Genomic DNA, 20,361 nt, shown 5'->3' on the forward strand with positions numbered 1-20,361 from the left:
TGAGGGGCACGTCCTATGTGTCAGGTCCTGTGCTAAATACTTTACCTGTACCTCATTTAATTCACACAGTAACCCTGTCAGGTAGACATTATTTCCATTTTGCCAATGAAAAGACACAAGCTTAGAGTAGTGTAAAATCTCTCCTGGTGTCATATGGCTAGTAATAGGTGGATCTGAGATTTGATTCTAGGACTATTTGACCTCAAGGCTAATGATGATGGTAGTAATATAGCAGCTGACATTGGTTCGTCTGTGTGTGGCATCTTGTTTCATTGACTGCATGAAACCTTTAAAAGAATGGTATGAAACAAGCTCTCTTCTACTTCAGGATATGAAAGAAGAACAAACTAAACCCAAGCACAGTGATTGAAGGACACAATAAGGATTAGAGTGGATAAAAATAAAATGGAGAATGGAAAAAGAATAGAGGAAATTAATGAAACCAAATTTGATTCTTCAAAGTAAAATCAACAAAATTGATGACCATTAACTAGACTGACTAAGAAAAAAAGAGAGAAGATTAAAATTACTAAAATCAGAGAAGAGAGTCTGTAGAGACAAATTAGGAGGGTTCAGGAGGAGAATTTAGGATTTGCTTCTGCCCGTGGGGCACAGGCTGGGAATAAAAATGTTTTCCTGACTCTTCTCTGAAAGCCAGATAGACTCCACCTAAAACCCTGTTGACAATGATGCAGGGATCCACTTACCAAAGACTTTGATCCTCTTGAATGTGGAATGTTCCCTGCCAGTGGCTGAGTTACGAGCAGAGCAACCATAGAGCCCGCTATGCTCTGTAGTAATTCGGGGGATAGAGAGCTCTTGTCCTGATTGCAGAAACTTCCCATCAATCGTCCAACAATACTCTGCCGGTGGGTTAGAGTCCGCGAAGCAGGACAAGTAGAGGGTTTTTCCTGAATGGTAATAGGTACTTGGAGGGAAAATCCTGGGGATGTGTGGACCATCTGTAGTAAAGAGAATAAAGCCACAGGTGATGTTGTCTGAGGGAAGGGGATGCTCCTGGTCTCTTAAAGGGACACAGTGTCCCTCTGAGTCAAGACACACCCTCAAGACCCAGCCAAAACCCTTCTGTGTTCACTGAGACGAGGCCTGAGGTATTCACCTGTTTCTCCCATCACAGGCTGTAGACCCCAAGTCTCCCATGACAAGAGCAGCCCCTCCCCTTATATTCTTGGTTAAGGCTGTGCCTACCCAGGTTTCCCCAGGGCAGGGAGTCATGGCCAGCTCGGGTGTCCAGAGATAAAATGTCTATACTTGGACCTGAGAGACTGAGATGCTTGGCCTCTGGTTGTTTGAATTTTAGCTGGTGGCCTGGCCCACAGAGGAACCAAAGATACAAAGGACATCCAGGGTGACTGGGTCACTGCAGATGCTACCAACTCGGTCCCGTATTTCACATTCATAGGGTCCTGTGTCATTTCTTGTGACATTGGCTAGAATGAGGATCCTGTTTTTACCGGGTTGCTTTAGCCTGGGACTGACCGGGAGGCTCTGACCATTTACCCTCCACAAGTAGGTGTAGCCCTGAGTCTTAGGTTCACAGGTTAAGGCTACAATATTCTTATTCTCCATGGGGTTAAGGTTGTTGCTGGTGATGTAGGGCTTGGGCAGCTCCGCTGTGTGGATAACAGAGAGAAGTTCGTCCTGTGTGGCACCTTTGATTCCTCCACAGGCATCTTTCAATCAGAGTTGGCATCTCCCACCTCTCAGCCCACCCGAGTCCTTGAAAGTCAATAGCTGGTGCGTGTGTCACAAGACAGATGCATGATGATCTAAGGGCTCAAAGACTGTGAGGCCACCTGCTCTGTCTTAGGGAAGCACAGACTTTCTCAAGTGTGAATTGAGCAGCAGTGTTGGGTCATGGACAGACACATCAGTGGGAGTCACAGCCCCTCGTACCCCTCCCAGTCCCTCTATAATCAACTGACTGGCTGGCTCACCTTGGGTTCCTTACCTGGAATGTGCAACTGCTGGGCCCCTTCCAAATTCCATCCTACTTTGCCCCCCTAGATGTGATTTCTCTGCAGCTTCCATTTCCAAGGACATTCTAGAGATGAGTAATAATGGGACTTCCCATTGTCCTGAAACCCTGAAGATACTGAGCAGCCTGGCCTGGGACTGGATGTTTCAGCAGAAATAAGACAGGGGAGACCAGAGTCAAGCCTGGAGGTCAGTTCATTCATCAGGCTGTGGAGGCACAAGGTGGGGCAGTTTTCTGCAGGTGTTTCATGATGACTTACTTGAGCCAGTGACCTCCAAAGATAGAGCAGAGTGCAAGGAATGATCTAGAAAGAGTGAAGGGGACAGACAAGAGCTGGTGACCCTGAAGCAGAACCATGTTCCCTGTTCTGGGTTCTTTAAGTTTCCTCTCCTTCTGCAGAGGGCAGGTGAGGACTACGTGGATCTTTCCAGACATACATGTGGACATTTGCAAATGCAGAACTGACTGGTGGAAAGGGTGGGAATGAACTGCTGGAAATCTGGTCCTCATGGACCATGTGTGTTTGATGGATATGAGACAAATTTGGGGAGAAATTTTGCAAATATTTTCTTTCATTGGACCCTCTACTCTCTGATTCCATGGGTTTGACTACTCTAGGGACATCATGTAAGTGGATTCCAGAGTGAATCTGAGAAGAGACTGTTGGTTGCCAGAAACTGTGAGTGGGGAGAATCAGAAGTTGTTCATGTGTGTGCAGTTTCAGTTATACAAGACTGGGAGGTTCTAGAGATCTGCTGTACAGTTTGATGCCTACAATTCTCACAAATTGAGTATTTCTTATGCATAAGACTTTGGGCAAAAAGTGTTTTGAATTTCTGACATTTCTTGATTCTGAAATATTTGTCGTGAAGTTACTGGTTTAGCATTCCAAATCTGAAGGTTTCAAAATCTGAAATGCTCCAGTGAACATTTCTTTTCAGTATCAGATTAGTACGCCAAAGTGGGAGGTGATAAGCCAAATAAATTCTTGCTCTTTTTTTTTTTTCTCTCACCACATTTCTAGCTTGGTGATTAGTTTTTGGGCAATTCCATACTGGCCATGCTGCACTCGTATATTTTTGAAGGCTTTGATATGTGAGAGAGACTGATTGCTATTTTCTATGTCATCAAAAGTTTCCACCTTTTCATGGTTGCATCTTTTTCTCAGTGTCTCTCTTGTGGCCATCATTAATAAGAGCCTGTCAGGTCAGATTTAGGACAGATTGTTGTAATTCTGCAAAAAATGTTACTGGGATTCTGGTAGCAGTTGTGTTGAATCTGGAGCTCACATTGGGTAGTATTGCTTTCCTAACAATATTGATTCTTCCAATCCGTGAAAATGAAATGTCTTTCCATATCTTGATGTTGTCTTTAATTTCTTTCAGTAATATTTTGTAGTTTTCAGGGTATAACCCTTTGACCTTTTTGGTTAAACTTATTCCAAAATATTTTATTCTTTTTGATGTTAATGTGAATGGAAATTCAGAAAGAATTTGTTCATTGTTAGTGCATACTCTAAAGAATGATCTAGAATGAGTGAAGGGTACAGGCAAAAGCTGGTGGTTTTGAAGCAGAAACATATTACCTGTCCTGGGATTTTGATTTTCCCTCTCCCTTTGCAGAGGACACACGGCTCTTCCCTGATAGCCAGATAGGATTCACTGGAAAACATATTGCCAATGCTCCAGGGATCCACTTACCAGGGACTATGATCCTCTTGATTATGAGATTTTTTCCGCCAGTGGCTGAGTTATGGATGAACCCGATATAGCACCCTCTATATGTTTTAGTGATTTGGGGCATAAAGAATACTTGTGCTGACTGCTGGAACTTCCCATCAATCAGCCAAGAATGCTCTGCCAGTGGGTGAGAGTCTGTGAGACAGGATAGCTTGAGGACTTCCCCTGTATGGTAATAGGTGTATGCAGAAGAAATGGTGGGGGCATCCAGGTCATCTGGAGCAAAGAGAATAAAGTCACAGCTGATGTTGTCAAAGGGAAGGGAAAATCCTGGTCTGTGGAAGGGCCACAGTGACCCTGTGAGCTAAGTCACAACATTAAAGTCCCAGCCAAATCCCTGCTGTATTCACTGGTCTGGAACCTGAGGCACTCACCTGTTTTTCCTATCATAAGCTGTGGAACCTGATTCTCCCATGACAGGAGCAGTCTTTTCTCTCCCACTGTTGATCAAGTATAAGCCTACTCTTAGTAGTCATGGCCAGCTTTGATGTCCAGGGGTAAAAGTCTCTGTACTTGCACCTGAGAGGGACTGGGAGGCCTGGCCTCTGGCCATGTGTATTTGGGATGGCAGCCTGGCTCACAGAGGAACAGAAGATACTCAGAGGAGATTCAGGGTGACGGGGTCACTGCGGCTGGAACTCACTGGGTTCTTCATTTCACATTCATAGGGTCCTGTAGTATCCTTTGTGACAACAAATAGAATGAGGATCCTGTTGTTTTTGGACAGCTGCAACGTGCGACCGTTACGGAGACTCTGTCTTTTTATCCACCACGAGTAGCTTGCGTCTTGAGTGTCAGGATCACAGGATAAGATCACAGTCTCTGCGGCCTCCCTGGGGTTTAAGTTGCTGCTGGAGATGGAGGGCTTGGGAGTCTCCACTGTGCAGATAACAGAGAGAAGATTGCCCTGTGTGGTACCTTTGATTCCCCCAAAGACATTTTTCAATCAGAGATAGCCTTTCCCACCTCTAAGCCTACCCCAGTTCTTAAAAGCCCATGGCAGGAGTGTGTGTTACAAGACAGATGCATGGCAATCTGAGGGCTCAGAGATTGTGAGGCTGCCTGCTTTATGTGGGAGAAGCACAGACTTTCTCAAGTGTGAATTGAACAGCAGCATTGGGTCATGGAAAGATATGGGACCAGCAGTCACAGCCCCTGGTGCCTCTCTGAGTCCCTCACTTTCCAACTGCCTGCCTAGCCCACCTTGGGGTCCTCACCTGGAGCATGCAGTGCTGGAATCTTCTTAGTTTCAGTCTTACTTTGTCCCCCAAGGTATGCTTTCTCTGCACCTTCGCTTTCCAAGGACATCCTACAGATAGATGATGGAACTTCCCATTGTCCTTAAACCCTTTGGGTACTGGGAAGCCTGGCCTGTGATTGTGTACTTCAGTAGAAATAACACAGGGGAGACCAGAGTCAAGCCTGGAGGTCAGTTCAGTCATCAGGCAGTGGAGCCACAAGTTGGGGCAGTATTCCCAGCTGTCTCATAGTGAACTGACTTGAGCCAGTGATCTCTAAAGATAGAGCAGAGTCCATGGGATGACCTACAAAAAGTGAAGGCGACAGGCAAGAGCTGATAGCTTTGGACCAAGACCACGTTCCCTGTCCTGTATCCATGATGTTCCCTTCCCCTTGTAGAGGGCAGGTGATTACCATGTGTATCTTTCTAGAAATACATGTGGATGTTTGCAAATGCAGAACTGATTGGTGGAAAGGCCGAACTTGAAGTGATGATGGAAATCTGGCCCTCATGGACCACACGGGTTTGGTGGCTATTAGACCAATGTTTGGGAAGAAGTCTTGCAGATACTTTCTCTCATTAGACATTCCACTCTCTGATTCTGTGAGTTTGACTACTCTATGTACCTCATCTCAGTGGATTCCAGAATGAATCGGAGAGTAGAATAATAGTTTCCAGGATCTGGGGTCGGGGGAATAGGGCATTGTTCCGTGGGTGTGCGGTTTCAGTTACGCAGGATGAAGAGGTTCAGGAGATCTCCAGTACAGCTTCATGCCTATAGTTCATACAGATAAAGTGTTCCATATGCAGAATGCTTAAAACCAAGTGTTTTGGATTTCTAACTTTTTTTAATTTTGGAATATTTGCCGTAGATATACTGGTTTAGCATCCTACCTCTGAAAAATTTAAAATCCAAAATGCTCCAGTGAGCACTTCTTTCTAGCATCACATCAGTGGTCGGAAGTGTTGGATTTTGGAGCATTTCAGATTTTGGATTTCTGGATTTGGGATGCTCAATTTGTAATACTGTAATTTTTGCATAAAATGTTGTCAAGAGTTTAGAACTCATGTTATGTTCTGACTCTAGTAACTAAACAAAAAAAGATTTGGGGGAAACATTAAAATGTTGTCATAAGTGGAAAGTTTTACTGATAGTCCAAACATCTAGGATCAATTGCTGATAGCAGTATTTGTCTTGACACCCAATTAAATTTTAGGTGTGCCATGAATTCCAGCAGGATCACATGCTCAAAGAAAGATGCCAAAGATGATTTGAAATTAGCAAGTCCTTTAGTAGAGAGAGTCCCGTTAAAAGGACAGAACTGGTCAGTGTGTCAATTACTTAAAGGGAGGAATGATGCTGAATTAAAAGAAGTGATGAGTGTTGTGTTAGTAAATATAGAAAGAGCTTCCTGTTTCTAATTTCTGTGTAGAGTTAGGAAAAATGGGGAAGAGCCGAAAACAGGTATGTGAAATGCTTTCTTCATTTTCTCTCAACCTCAGGAAATACAACTCGAGTTTCAGTTTGTGTGAATTAGGAAGAGTCCAAGTGAGACGCTAATGGCTCATGTGCCTCCCACACGAAGAACCCCAACTTATGAAAATGGCATCATCATGAGGAAACAATCATATGTGCCACAGGCAGTAAAACCGCCAGATAGCACCCACCTGGCCACCACCAACAGGTCCCCAAAACCACCAGTATTCCCATTACGTGTGTGTTACAGCCTTGGTAGTTGTCCCACAACTACAACATTTAAAAATTGCAATTGTCAGTACAAAATGTTACATATGAAGTTGAATATGTTGTTCCACTTTTTTTTCCATCACTCTTTTTGAACTTTCCTGTTTCAGTTTTGGAAGTTTCTATTGAAACATCCTCAAGTTAGGGATTCTTTCCTCAGCTGTGTGCATTCTACCAGAAAGCATCAAAAGTATTCTTCATTTCTCTAACAGAACTCTAACAGAGTCTCGCTTTGTTGCCCAGGCTGGAGTGCAGTGGCACGATCTTAGCTCACTGCAAGCTCCGCCTCCCGGGTTCATACCATTCTCTTGCCTCAGCCTCCAGAGAAGCTGGAACTACAGGTGCCCGGAAACACACTAGGCTAATTTTTTTGTATTTTTAATACAGACGGGATTTCACCATGTTAGCCAGGATGGTCGTGATCTCCGGACATCGTGATCCACCCACCTCGGCCTCCCAAAGTGCTGGGATTACAGGCGTGAGCCACTGTGACTGGCCATCTCTGAGGGATTTTAACGAGTTGTTGACTTTTGAGTTTGTTCAGCTTTTTACTTACTCTTAGAAGCGAGTGACAAATTTGAAGCTTGTTATATGCCTGACAAGAAACCAAAAGTCTCTAGGAAGTGACTGGAGAATGTGAGCTCCATGGTAGGTTGAGGATGGAGTCACGAATGAAATGGGTGAAATCAGCCCATGGGCTTGGAAAACAGCAGGCCTGTCCAGCCTCTGACACCCTGGTGAGTCAGTGCAAAGATTACAACAGTGACAGCAAACTGGCATGTCTGACTCCATCTGGCATCTAGTCTCAGGCTGGCTGTCCTCACTCATTCCTGGACATAGACCAGGCTAACCATGGGAGGAATTTAGTTTATGGTGTAATTTTGAAGGAAGAAAAATATTTCCTCCATAAAACTAATACCCTTACTTTGCCCAGGGATTGCCTTTGTAAAACTGGTGAAAGACCATGAGACTAAGATTATAGGAGGGAACTGAATTCTGCTAAAATGGAGGCACAGTTTCTATAATCTCTTACTGCTTAAATGTCATTTGGTCAGAGTTTACAAAATTTGTAACTAATTGCTGCTATAGATAACATCACTATTGTAGAACCTGAGATTGGTCTTTTGAGAAAGAATGGTCTTTCTCATTCTTTGCATTCTGGCAACCCGCTGATCTCATCCATACCCATGACTAATGACTCAGCCAGTCACGTGGTCCCCATCTAGAGTCAGATTCAAGCACAAACAGATCATTTCCCTCCGCCCGCATGATTCCATCCTCAAAAAATCAGCAGTACCCATTTTTTACTCCTGTGCCCCTGAAACTATCCTTGAAAATCTCTAACCCCTGATCCACTACGGAGGCTGATTTGAGTAATAATAAACCTCCATCCTCCTGTTTGGCAGACTTGGAGTCATTAAAATCTTTCTTTACTGCAAATCACCTTCTGGATAAATTGGTTTTGTTTGTGCAGGAGGCCAGAAGAACTTGTCTGGGAATTGTAAGAGTGGATGGAGGAGTTGTCTATCCATGTTCCATGGTCTTGTCCACAGAACAGCCTCACCAAGGAAAGAGCCCTGGGTGGGGATACAGTAGAAGCTTATTCTCTTAGTGACCTGGGGACACTGGCTCAAGATGAAGCCTGGCAGGAGTGGCAACTCCGGGTGACTTCTGTGCCTTTCCCATTTCCTGGGAGGTGGGCCGTTCCACAGTGTTAGCAGGAAGGGAACAGAACAGTCAGCCTAGTTAGAGGGAGTGCCTGGGGAAGGCCTAGGGGTGGAGGAAGAAGCTGTGCAGGACAGGGCTTGCCAGGTAGAATGAAGTGGGAGAAAGATGAGGGACACAGAGAAGCAGAGCAAGGCAGAGACAGCATGGCAGTGAACAGTGGGGCCTACAGTGACTTCAGAGACCCCCGGGACTAGGTGTCCCCATTTCCACAGTCCAGGACCAGGGAGCCCTGAAAACCCTCCAGTGCCCAAGGAGCTTCAGAGTTACATGAGGTGGGGTGTCTTTAGGGGCAAGAGGTAGTGGGGGGATGAAACATGGGTGTCAGTCTCTGAAGAACAAGGGACAGGTGTGGCTAGAACTTCGTAGGATTCTGCATTCAAGATCCAGTCTCTACAGAGGTTATGGATCATTCATTTCTTCATTCAATTCCTTCATTTGTTATGTGAGAGCACCTGAGGGTGTGTCTCTCACTGCGCCTGTGCTGGTGCAGGGTGTGGGTGGGGAAAACAAACAAGGTCCTCTCTTTTATCCTGTCATACCAGTGACATGGACACTTTGGAAAACGCAGGATTTCAGGTTCAGGGATAGGGGTTAAGATCTGAGGGGGAGATCTGGACATATTTTGCACTGACTCTGATGGTTGACGCAGGTGATTTAGTTCTGGAGAACACACTAATCAGCTGACCATTTGCTCTCACTCCTCTGAGGTTTCGATGCCTAAGAAGAGAGGATTTGAGCCAAAAAATAAGCCCTCACTTCTGGTGTAGGAGAGGATGGGCCTGTGGCTGCAGACAGACCTCATGTGACCCTGATCTGCCTTTTGTGTTTGTGTGACTCTGGTTCAGTGACTGTACCTTCCTGTGCCTCAGTTTTCTCTCAGTCAAATAAGCTAAATGGCAAATGGACTGTGGCTTTTCATGCTATCTGTGAATAAATTGTAAATTCTTCACAGTCACGTGACCTAATGCTTGGCACAGTGGAGGTATTCACACAAACAGCATTTATTATTACTCACTTCCATGAGAGAGCACCTTTAGGTCAGATCCCTGTGGACAAGCTGCTGCCAGGTACATTTTCTCTCTTCTGTTTCTGCTTCTGGGGACATTAGACTTTCTATGGAGTGTCCTAAGCCTCACAAGACAGTTGGCCTATGGCCTACAAAGCTTGTCTTTCTGTCCTCTCCACTCTGAGTCTCAGGTGAAGAAAGCTCTGTCCTTGCCCAGATGAGGCTCTGAGGGCTGAGCCCTGGCAGTGAGCAGCTCCAGGAGACACAGTCCTCAGACAGCTGGTAAATCCTTGGTTCCAGTAAGCCCTGCCACAACCCAGCCGTGGCACAGGCTCCTCAGCTTTATCTGGAGTAAGGATTTAGGGACAGGTTCTAGGATTGAGGCTTCTAGGACTGAGCTTCTCTGAGAGTATCTCAAGGGGCCTCTTAGGCAAAGCCCTGCTCAGTTCTCCAGGGTCTTTCTCAGGGTCAAGTTTATGAAGAGGACATGAGGTGCTTGGCTGAGACTGATCTCCTCCTGCTGAACACCCCCCCCCCCCACATCAGACTGTCCTTCCTGTGCAGCAAGTGTCTGCAGGGTCTGGAGGCAGGAAAGGAATTCTGATCTGTTGAAGTTTGTCTCCTCTGTGTGTATCCTGCACTAAATGCCAAAACCCCAACATGGGATATAACGCAGAGAGGGACACAGGCACAGCCTAGGCCTGATAATCCTGTGTGTGCAAAGTAGAAGTGACCCCGCACCCCAACACCCAGGGATCATGTGGAATCACTCACGATATAAGGTGAAATGTACAGTTACTCCTTTAGTCTCCTCAGCTGGCTTCCTGATTTTTACGGTGTAGGATCCTGTGTCATTCTTGGTGACATTCCGGATCAGCAGGGATCCATTGGAATATACTGTTTCTCGTCCACTGTATGCAGGCCCAAATATAATTCTTTCAGTGTCTATTGTATATGCTGTAATGAATTGGTGGAAGTCCATTATTTGCCCTTTGTACCAGATATAGGCAGCAACTTCCTGGGGCAAATTGCGGACAGGTAGAAGAACATCCTTCCCCTCAGAAACTTTGGTTGGCTGAGCTTCAATCATGACTTGGGCAGTGGTGGGCGGGTTCCAGAAGATTAAAAATGATGCTAGGAGGTGGAGAGAGCATCAGTCAATATTGAGACCTATGTATTGGGGGAAAACATGGGGCCCTCGATCCTGAGATGATCTCTTCAATCATCAGCCTTGAAGACACACACACACACACAAACACACACACATACACACACACACCCCTTTTTTGTGTGTATGTGATTGTATGTTTGTGTCCTACTGTCCTACTGGGTCAAGGTCAGTGGCACGACCCCCATTCCTTCAACCCTTCTGACCTCTGCATTTTTCTCTTTGGAATCCTCTTCCCCAGGGATCTGCATGGCTCCCTCCACACTGCCCTCAGGTCCTGCTCACATCAGGGCATCCTTAGACTTCTTTCCTGATACCTCCTTCAGAGACCCTGGGTCTTCCCTTTCTGACCTTTCCCTGCTCTGCTCCCTCTGGAGCTCTTGTCAACACCTGACCTCACATTCCAGATCTCTTTGCATGTCTGCCTTCCTGCCCATGAGAGCATGAGCTCCGTGAGGACAGGGACATTTGTGATCTGGGTTGCACCCCAGTGCCTGGGACAGGCTGCAGACTCCTGTAGATGTGAGAGTTCCAAGGACCCTCCATGCCTGGGGTGTTTTTATTTTCTTTACCCAATGGTTGAGTTTTTTTGCTGAGGACAGTGTTTCATGTCCTGCTTATATTTTCATTTGAAGTGTCATCTGATAATAGTTATTATCATTTTTCAAAATGTGGTGGCCAGTGATGATTAACCAGGAAAAGAGAACACGTGAGATTTTCCTACCTCTTACCAATTCCAGTTCAATGTGATTTTCGTGTTTTGACCCCTGACCCTCTGTGGTATATGTTCCCCTACGCAGGCTCCAACACAGCCTTATTTCCTCTATTTTTTTTTTTTTTTAAGACAGAGTCTCATACTGTCACCCAGGCTGGCATGCAGCGGCACAATCTCTGCTCACTGAAACCTCTGCCTCCCAGGTTCAAGCAATTCTCCTGCCTCAGCCTTTCAAGTAGCTGGGATTACAGGATCACACCACCACACCTGGCTAAGTTTTTGTATTTTTAGTAGAGACAGGGCTACACTTTGTTGACCAGACAGGTCTTGAACTCCTGACTTCATGATCCAAACACCTCAGCCTCTTAAAGTGCTGACTTTTATTTTTTAGAATGCCATCCTCTCCAGCAAACCCCATCCAATCATTCTGCTTCCTCCTCCTGTCCTCTCCGAGGAAGTTCTCTCCTCACCTGTGAGCAGGAGCTCCTTCCAGGTGATGTGCAGTGTGTAGGGAGGCGCTGAGAGGGGCCCCATGGCCTGTGCTGCCTGCGTGTTCTCCTCTGTGGAGATGAGCCTGGGATCCAGAAACTTTCTGGGCACGGCTGTCAGCTGTGCTGTCCTCCCTCCTTCTGTGCTGAGCCTCTTCCTGGGCACGAGCACGTCTCAGGCTCATGGGCGGCGTCTGTGCCCAGGACACCCCTCTGTCCCCTCCCCTCTCAGTCCTGCCTCCTTGTCCCTCCTTCTCTTTTTCCTTTTGTCTGTGTGTCAGGTACCTGGGAATTGTGGAGGCCTCTGCCTTTTTCAGCAGTGATTCTGTCACCAAACCTCGGCACACACTATGTACAGAAACACAAACATACACACAAAAAAGAGACACTCACAGACACACACGGTCACACACATACCCTGTCGGTTGTGCAAGCACAGTCCTGGGTCTCAGCTTCCTGCTGTCCCCATGGCTCTGGGTCGGGTGCACATTCACGCCCTTTGCCCTCTTTCATCCCCAACTGGCTCTCCTCTTCAGTGCTGGAGGCTGGAGCTGTACCAGATCCCTGTTACAGTGACACCCCATTGTGCTGTGGGTGAGCTGTGTGGCGTCTGGTGAGAGGGACCCTTCCTTTCTCTAATTGTGTCTAGCTTGGCTGCAGCTTCCAAGGATGGACATTCAGGACCTGGGTGTCTCAGAGGAAACTGTCCTTCCTGGAGGTGTGCAGGGTGAATCTCTCATGCCTCTTGGGAGGAGAGGCCTGTGGTGGTTGCTGAGTGGGGGCTGTGAGTCCCATGGTCAAAGGACATTTCTCAGTCACTGTATTGCTCCCTGGGGACTGGTGGTTGAGCTGGGGCTCAGGGTTTCTCATTTCTTCCTGACCATCTTTGGTGTCCTCTCTTCTCTGCCCAGCTGACTGTACTGTGGTCACCATACCTTCACCGTGGTGGTGCAGGAGGAAGTGGGGAGTTACCCAGGAACCCCGTGGAACATGGCTCGTTGAGGTACCGGAAGGGGAGCCTGGGACAGAGCAGGGGCTCAGAGCTGGAGAGATTCATCCCGACCTACTCCGTGGTCGTGATGGGCTCAGCCCTCCATGTGCTGACATACCCAGGGGTCTGTCCTGAGGGTTTTCACCTGGCCAAGATGCTCTCTGTAGAGGAGGAGCAGGCAGTCACCAGAGAGCCTGTCTGGAGGGACGTTGCTCAAACCTGAGAAGGCTGGTGGGGGTGAGATGTGTTCTCGGAACAAAGAGCCATGATACCCCCTTCTCCCAGCAGGGACACAGGAGAGGTCTGTCTTCCCAAGGGACAGCCGGGGGTAGGTAGGTGGCCACATCCTATGTGGTGCCTGTGTGTGACCATCACATGCGCTCTGAGCCCCCACGGGGTGCAGCGGGCAGGCAGGTCACAGGGTGCCTCACTGATTCCCAGGGAGGCTGTGGGACCTCAGGCAGCCGCTGTTCTGTGTCACCGCTAGGCTTGGCCTGGGGTGCCCCCAGAGAACAGGACAGACGGAGGAGGGGCGGGCATTTAGGGAGCAGTGACAGGAAGAGTTGATGAGGATGGAGGGAGGTCACCAGGGGAAAGCGCGCAGTGTGGCGTTATGTGCACCAATGCTGCCCTGGGAGATGTCTGTTTAACTGAGCCCAGGGAAGGAGCAGGTGTGTGGGGCAGGAGCTGCCTGCAGAGGGAGTGGTGTTAGGTTGGCGGCCACCAAGTCAGGGAGGAGCTGACAGAGTCCGTGTGGGCAGCATGGAGGACGTTGAGGACTTGGGCCGAGGTGACCCTGGTGAGGGTGGACCCTGCTTGGCTACAGGTTCTGCTGAGGGAGGTCGGCATCCCCTGGGAAGGCTCCAGGCTGGAGGGACTCTGCCGACCTCTGGTGGACTGGAAGGGAAGTGTGGGGGGCCGAAGTCCCAGGCCAGGCTGCGTGTTTTATTCCACAACGATCTGCACATTTCAAAGAGGTCACACATATGTTATGTTACAGCTCCATCACCTTCCAGTCCTGTGAGTCCCAGTCTCTGTGGCTATACGTTCACCGTTCTCCCTCTTTCACGATCGGATGTCCTGAACGCAGATTTTTGTCACCTTCTGTGGGTTTGTGTTTGTGTGCAGTAGGCGGCACTGTGTATACCCTGGGGGCAGTGATGTCTGGGGCTGAGCACTGCACATGGGCTTGGGAGCAGAAGACGGAGCAGCAGGGTGGGAGGATCAATGCCAGGGGAGTAGGGACAAGTCCTTTTCATTTTCTCACTCCCAGGGACCAGAACCCAGGGTTCTGACTCCAGGGCACAGTACCACACCCTGCTGGTGTCCCTGGATGTCAGGAGTGCTCATAGTGTCATGTTGCCTTGGCATTCCTTTTTTAAGGTGTAAATTTATTTACCTCACATCAGAGGCAGGCCTTGCTCACCATGGCAGTTTTCAATACTGTATCTGGTTCAAGTGGCTGCAGTTGGTGGCCAGCGATAAAATCTAAGAGGCATCTCTCCTGCTTGGTGTGCTGGGCTCCCCTCTCTCCATCTGATTTCTTTAAACTGGTAATTGTGACATTTGTCCTCACATTTAAAGTGACCCCTTCTCAGTCACACCATGATCTCCTTGTCTCAGTGTTTGCTGCTTGCTTTAAATACATCCATTAAAGCTCCCTGCTGGAAACCTGTCAGACAACACCTGGACTTACTAAAGTCATTGGCTTACCGTTCTCTTCTCTCCTCCCTGCCTGGGCTCGCTGACCTCTGTATCTGTGGTCTCCAGGTGTGTCGAGTGCTCCCCAGTGTCTGTAACTAGTAAAAACACTTACACTTTCACGTTGTGGTTGTACCATTATAGCCTCACATGCCATCCAGAGCCTGATATCGAGGCTGCCCTGTGGGATCTGTCCTCGTTGAACCCCTGCTGGAGCTCTTGTTTTGGGACCTGAAGTTCTTCTGGGGAGAGGAGCTTCCAGCTAACTTGATTGACAAAGTGATACGTTTCACGGAAAACACTGGGTCAAATGATGTATTCATGGGCTTCAGCTGCCATAACAAACACCTTAGCCTGGGTGAATTAAATAATAGAAATTGATTTTTCACAGTTCTGTGAATAATGTGCTGTTTTAACCACTTTAAAATGTGCACTCAAGTGGAATTAACCACATACACAGTGTTAAGTTACCATTACCACAATTTTTCCTAGAAAACTTTTATCTTTTTAAACTGAAACTTTGTATCTTTGAAACAATAATAACTCCCTGTATTTTCCACCCTAGACCTTAATCATCTCTACTCTGTCTCTATGAATCTGCCTATTCTTGATGTTTCATATAAATGGAATTATATATATATATATGTTATTTAGTTTCTGACATATTTCATTAGGCGTAATATTTCCAAAGTCGATGCATGTTCGAGCAGATGTCAGAGCTTCATTCCTCTTTATGGCAGATTAACATTCTGTTGCATGTTCACCATATTTGTTTATTGTGTTGATGAACACTTGGATTGTTTTCATATTTTATCTATTGTGAGTAATGCTGCAATCAACATTCCCATGTGAGTACCTATTTGAGTCCCTGGATTCAATTCTTTGGGTATATACCTAGGAATGGATGCTGTTTCATATGAGAATTCTATGATTGGCTTCTTGAGGAACAGCACAACTGTTTCTCCTAGTGGCTGTACATTTTTATAATCTCACCAGCAATGTATGAGGATTCCAAATTCTACATAAGGCTTTCACTTGTTATTTAACATTTGAAAAGAATGGTAGCCATATTTGTAGGTGTAGTGTGGTATCTCATTGTGGCTTTGACTTTGTATTTTCCTAATGACTAATGCAGTTGAGTTTCTTTTCATGTCCCTCTTGATGATTTGCATATATTCTTTGAAGAAATGTCTATTTGCGTCCTTTGACCATTTATATAAATTGGTGGTTTGCCTTTTCATTATCGAGTTGTAGCAGTTCTTTATATATTCTAGGCGTGAAACCATTGTCTTTGTGATTTGCAACTATTATGTCTCATTTTGTGTTTGGTCTTTTTATTTTCTTGATAATATCTTTGATACACAAAAGGATTGCATCTTTAGCCCAATTTATCTATTTTTCCTTTTTCTTTCTCATGCATTTGGGTCATACCTGAGAATCCATTGCACATTTGAGGTCATTAAGTTTCACCCCTATGTCTTTTTCTAAGATGTCTTTATGGTTATAGATCTTGTAATTAACTCACTGATCCATTTTTAGATAATTGTTTGATATGGTTGGAAGCATAGTTCTCTAAGGTTATTGTTTTGCGTGTGGTTATCTAGCTGTTTCTGCACTGTTATTTGAGAGGATGATTGTTCCTCCATTAAATTATCTTGACACCCTTATGCAAGAGCAATGAACTATAATGGTGAGGGTTTATTTCTGGACTCTCAATTCTATCCCTTTAGGCCCTATTTGTATTCTTATGCCAGCAGTTTCTGTTTTTAGTACTTGTAATGTTTTGTGAGATTTCAAATAAGAAAGTTCAAGTTCTGCAATTTATTTTGGCAAAATTGTTTTGGCTCTTTCAGGGGTACTTTTTTTAACAGCAAGGAGGCCAATGTTTTGCAATTGGAAAGCTTTTTCTGTCATATTTTGGAGGGGAAATTTGCAGTCTAGGGATCTTTTCAGGAACTTTATCACAAGTACGTAAATTATCACCACTTCCTTTGCTGAGGTACTGGGTTAAAATGTGTGTTACCTCCTGTTGAGGAATTGAGAGACCCTGGAAACACTTGCCTATGTGGTGAGAGACAGTGAACTCCTTAATGAGGGGCACAGAAGACATTGCTTTGGGACACAATGTTGTCAGGGGAGCTGTGTGCCTCTCTACTTCTTTTTTTGTGTGTGTGTGCAGTTTAGATCTGTGCTGAACACACTGGATATTGAAATCTTTGTTGATTCTCTTGGTTCTGGTTTGGCTGACCTGTCAGCTGGAGCTGGAGGACATGCCTGGAAGGGGAGTGAACCCCATGGGAAAGAGCAGGGCTCGGCAGAGTGAAAGCAGCTGGGACCCAGAGAAGCCAGTGAGGTCTGACTCTTAAAAGCCAAAGACCAGCAGGTGGGTGTCCTCAGGGGCAAATGGACTACACTAGTACCCATTCAAGCGGACTGGAGAAAGGTAAGAGGCTTTGGATATTCCATTTTCTCTCTCAGGTCTTCAGCAGGAGATTTAGGCCCTGGGCTGGTACTGTCCTCCAGCAGGGGCAGGGTGGACAGAAATGACTGCATATCAGGCCTAAGTCCATGTCATCCTCTCAGGCATTGCCCCTGAAGATGGATAATTTTGTTCAGAGTCCCAGCCTGGGCACATGGGAGGAACCACCTTATTAAAATTAATTTAAGAAAACAGTATGCATGCTTTATTCTTCTAGAATGATTATTAATGTCATGTTTTACAGTATATCTCTTAAAGGAATGGTGAGAATCATCTACATAATGCATGTTTTACGTGGTCTTTTCTATAATTGCAGCTTTCACATGTTCTTATAGAATCCATTTCCTTTGGGAACACACAGGCAGTATCTCTGTGTTGATTTCTAGTGGGAAATCTTTATGCAGGGTGGAGAGAGTCACATTTCCTAATGAGAGATGGAAAGCATCTGATTACCCGAAAAAGTGTCCAAACTCTGCTGGTATGATCATGGTGCTGCAGGTAGAGGTCAGTTTAAGGAGGATTCAGGCAAAGCAATTTTGAAAGTCTTTTCATTGTTTCTGTTTGCTTGTTTGTTTTTTGTTTTTTTTTTGTTTTTTACAAAACCATGGGCAGAAGCCACCACCTGGACCCACCACATGTTGAAATGGATGAGGGACAGAAATGGAGCTCAGTAAATTGAGAATGAAATTCAGGAGTGAGGAAGAGGTTTGAGAGGTCAACGGGTGTGAGAGGTGAATGGGTGAATGATGAGAATGTTCAAAACATCTTCTTTCTCCATAATAAGAGAGCATTTAGGCCCCTGAGTCAGACAGTGTCCAGGCCAGGGGGAGCAGGATGTTGTCAGCTCTCCTGGGCAAAAGTGAGACTCCAGCAGTGTCCAGTTACCTCATCCAGTTTGGGATTTATTCCTATTTTAAAAATGATCCAACAGTATACAATTTTGAAAATATACAAAAATCTCTATGCTACCATTCATAGATAGACAAGATGGCCCTAAGATGGTGAGAGAATCAGAATGGGGTTTGGGTTTACATTGTGTATTTTTTTCTCCCAATATCTACAGAATTTCCTACATCAATTTTTTAATGTAACCCAATGGGTGTCATTCTCTTTCACAATTATAGACATTTCCAGTTCACGGTTAAAACCCTTGGAAAACCCATATCGTTTCTGCTGTGAGGAACAGGCAGCCATGTGGCATCACCTCTAAACATGCCTTCTGGAACATCAAATTACTGATTAAGTAAAAGTCATTTCAGTAGATATTGAAGACCTCCATTTTACCCCTCTCACACTTGTAAATCTTCTGCCAAGAGGTGATGGATTTTAGGGGTGATTTGCTTTTATAGATTAATGCAGATTAATGCTTCTGCCAGGGCCAAATTTTTCATTGAGAAAAGCATTTGGCAAAGTCTGGAGACATTGCTGGTTGTCAGAGCTAGGGGAGGGAGTCCTGTTGGCCTTGAGTGGGTAGAGTCCCCAGATAGTGTAGAACATTCTAGAGCTCACAGAGCCCCACCAGCATGACCACTACAAAGTTCAATGCTGAGGAGGAGTGGAGAGCCCTGATGTGCCTTCCCCTAGCTTCCCTAGAGCTTTTTACCTTCTCCTTCCATCAGTCTCTACCACTTTCTCACCTCAGCTTGCTCCTTGAACCTTAGTGCCCTCCACTTGAACTTTCCCCTGGTTTAAGACCTGCTGTAATCTCTTGACTTCCTTAGCCTCTTTCTGATCCTCAGCAGGGTGTCCTCTAGAGGGGATCCTCACTTTTCCTGGAGCTTCCCAGGATCCAGATGCCCCTGCCCTGTGTGGGCACCAGGGATATGGCCCTGTGCCTGTGTCCCTAAATGTCCTGTCATTCAGGAGTTTTGTGTGAGAGCAGCTGAGGTGATATTACCCTCCCCTACTTTTCTTGGAATATAAAAATATGTACAAACCTTGGAGAGTAAAATTTCTTAATGCATGTCAAAATTTAAAATATATATATTTTTGCCTCCCAAAGTTGACTGGGAAAAATTTATCACACTACCAGCCATGAAAAATGACACCTAATCAGGGTTATTCACTGTATTATTTGTTTAACAGCAAAATGTTGGGAACAACCTAGACTTTCACCAGCACGATGCTAATTCAACAGATTACCTTATATCTATACAATAGAATATGATGCAGCTGCATAAAATGTATAGAATCTGTCAGCTATTCCTATGGAAACACCTCCATGTTCTATTTTAATTATAGCATCTAAACATCACAGAATAAGATGCAGTTTTTGTACTAGATCTCACCTTAGAACATTATTGTTACTGTATTTTTTTTTTTTAATTTAAAGAGAGAGTGTCTTACTCATACCGAGCTTGAAGTGCAGTGGCGAGATCATAATTGACTACAGCCTCAACCTTGTGAGCTCAAGTAATCCTCCTGTCTCAGCCTCTTGAGTAGCTGGAATCACAGGCATGTGCCCCCATGCCTAGCTAATTGTTTGTTTTTGTTTCTGTAGAGATGGGGTTTCACCCAGGCTGGTGTAATCCCAGGCTTTTCTCAAACTTCTGGGCCCAAGTGATCTGCCCACTTTCACTCCCAAAATGCTGGAATTACAGGCAAGTGTCACCACACCTGATTCTGCCTTTTCCTTTTTTAATTGGACTGCAGTCTGCTCACGCATCTCTTTCCCCATCAGGTGATTTCTATTTCTCCTCAATGTCTCTACCATATGTCCATGCCAAAATCCAGATGTATTTGCTTTTGTTTAGAATTAGATTTTTTTTTTTTTTTTTTTAAGAGAAGCCTTAGGAATAGTCTCCTAGCTGATTTTCAGGATTCTAATCTTCACTGTCTAAGCCATATGTTTGCATTTCCAGATATTGATTACAGTCACTTGTAGAGCATTTAAAGCCTACCAATGCCTGTACCATCCCTCAAGCATATCTGATTTGGCTGATGTGTGGTGTAGCCCAGAGATTGGTTGTTTAAAAATGCTTTCAAGGAAAAGGGTCATTTTGCAGTGGAGGAACTTTAACCCAGTGATCAAAGTTAACGTCTTCAGTAATCAGAGATAACGACATATTAGGGCATTCTAATATAATGGATGGAGAAGGTGCAGCATCATCCCTGTGGTATTCTTCTACAAACTGTATAACCTGAGTTTAATCGTGAGAAAATATTAGAAAAGTCCAAAATGAGGGTCTGCTACAAAATAAGTAACCAATACTCTTCAAAATTGTGAAGCTCTTAAAGGTAAATCCTAACTTTCCCAGATTAAAGGAGACTGAGAGAACAGTACAATGAAGAGCAATATGTGATACTAGATTGGATCCTGGTCCAGAAAAAGGACATTAGTCAGAATATAAAGGGGATTTGGAT

The 20,361-nt window shown here is 45.4% G+C and overlaps 1 pseudogene across 1 annotated transcript; it reads right to left on the bottom strand.

Annotated features, from left to right (window-relative positions):
* Positions 1–406: 406 nt before the first annotated feature.
* Positions 407–11,969, bottom strand: LOC103881565 (annotated as a pseudogene). Its single transcript, XR_004181636.1, has 5 exons — positions 11,810–11,969; positions 10,231–10,590; positions 4,328–4,617; positions 1,356–1,629; positions 407–962 (listed from the first exon to the last, which is right to left on the bottom strand). The product of XR_004181636.1 is annotated as a putative pregnancy-specific beta-1-glycoprotein 7 (transcript).
* Between the last annotated feature and the right edge of the window lie 8,392 nt (positions 11,970–20,361).

This window comes from Papio anubis, unplaced genomic scaffold (genome assembly GCF_008728515.1).
Source record: "Papio anubis isolate 15944 unplaced genomic scaffold, Panubis1.0 scaffold441, whole genome shotgun sequence".
In the NCBI taxonomy this organism is placed as follows: Eukaryota; Metazoa; Chordata; class Mammalia; order Primates; family Cercopithecidae; genus Papio; species Papio anubis.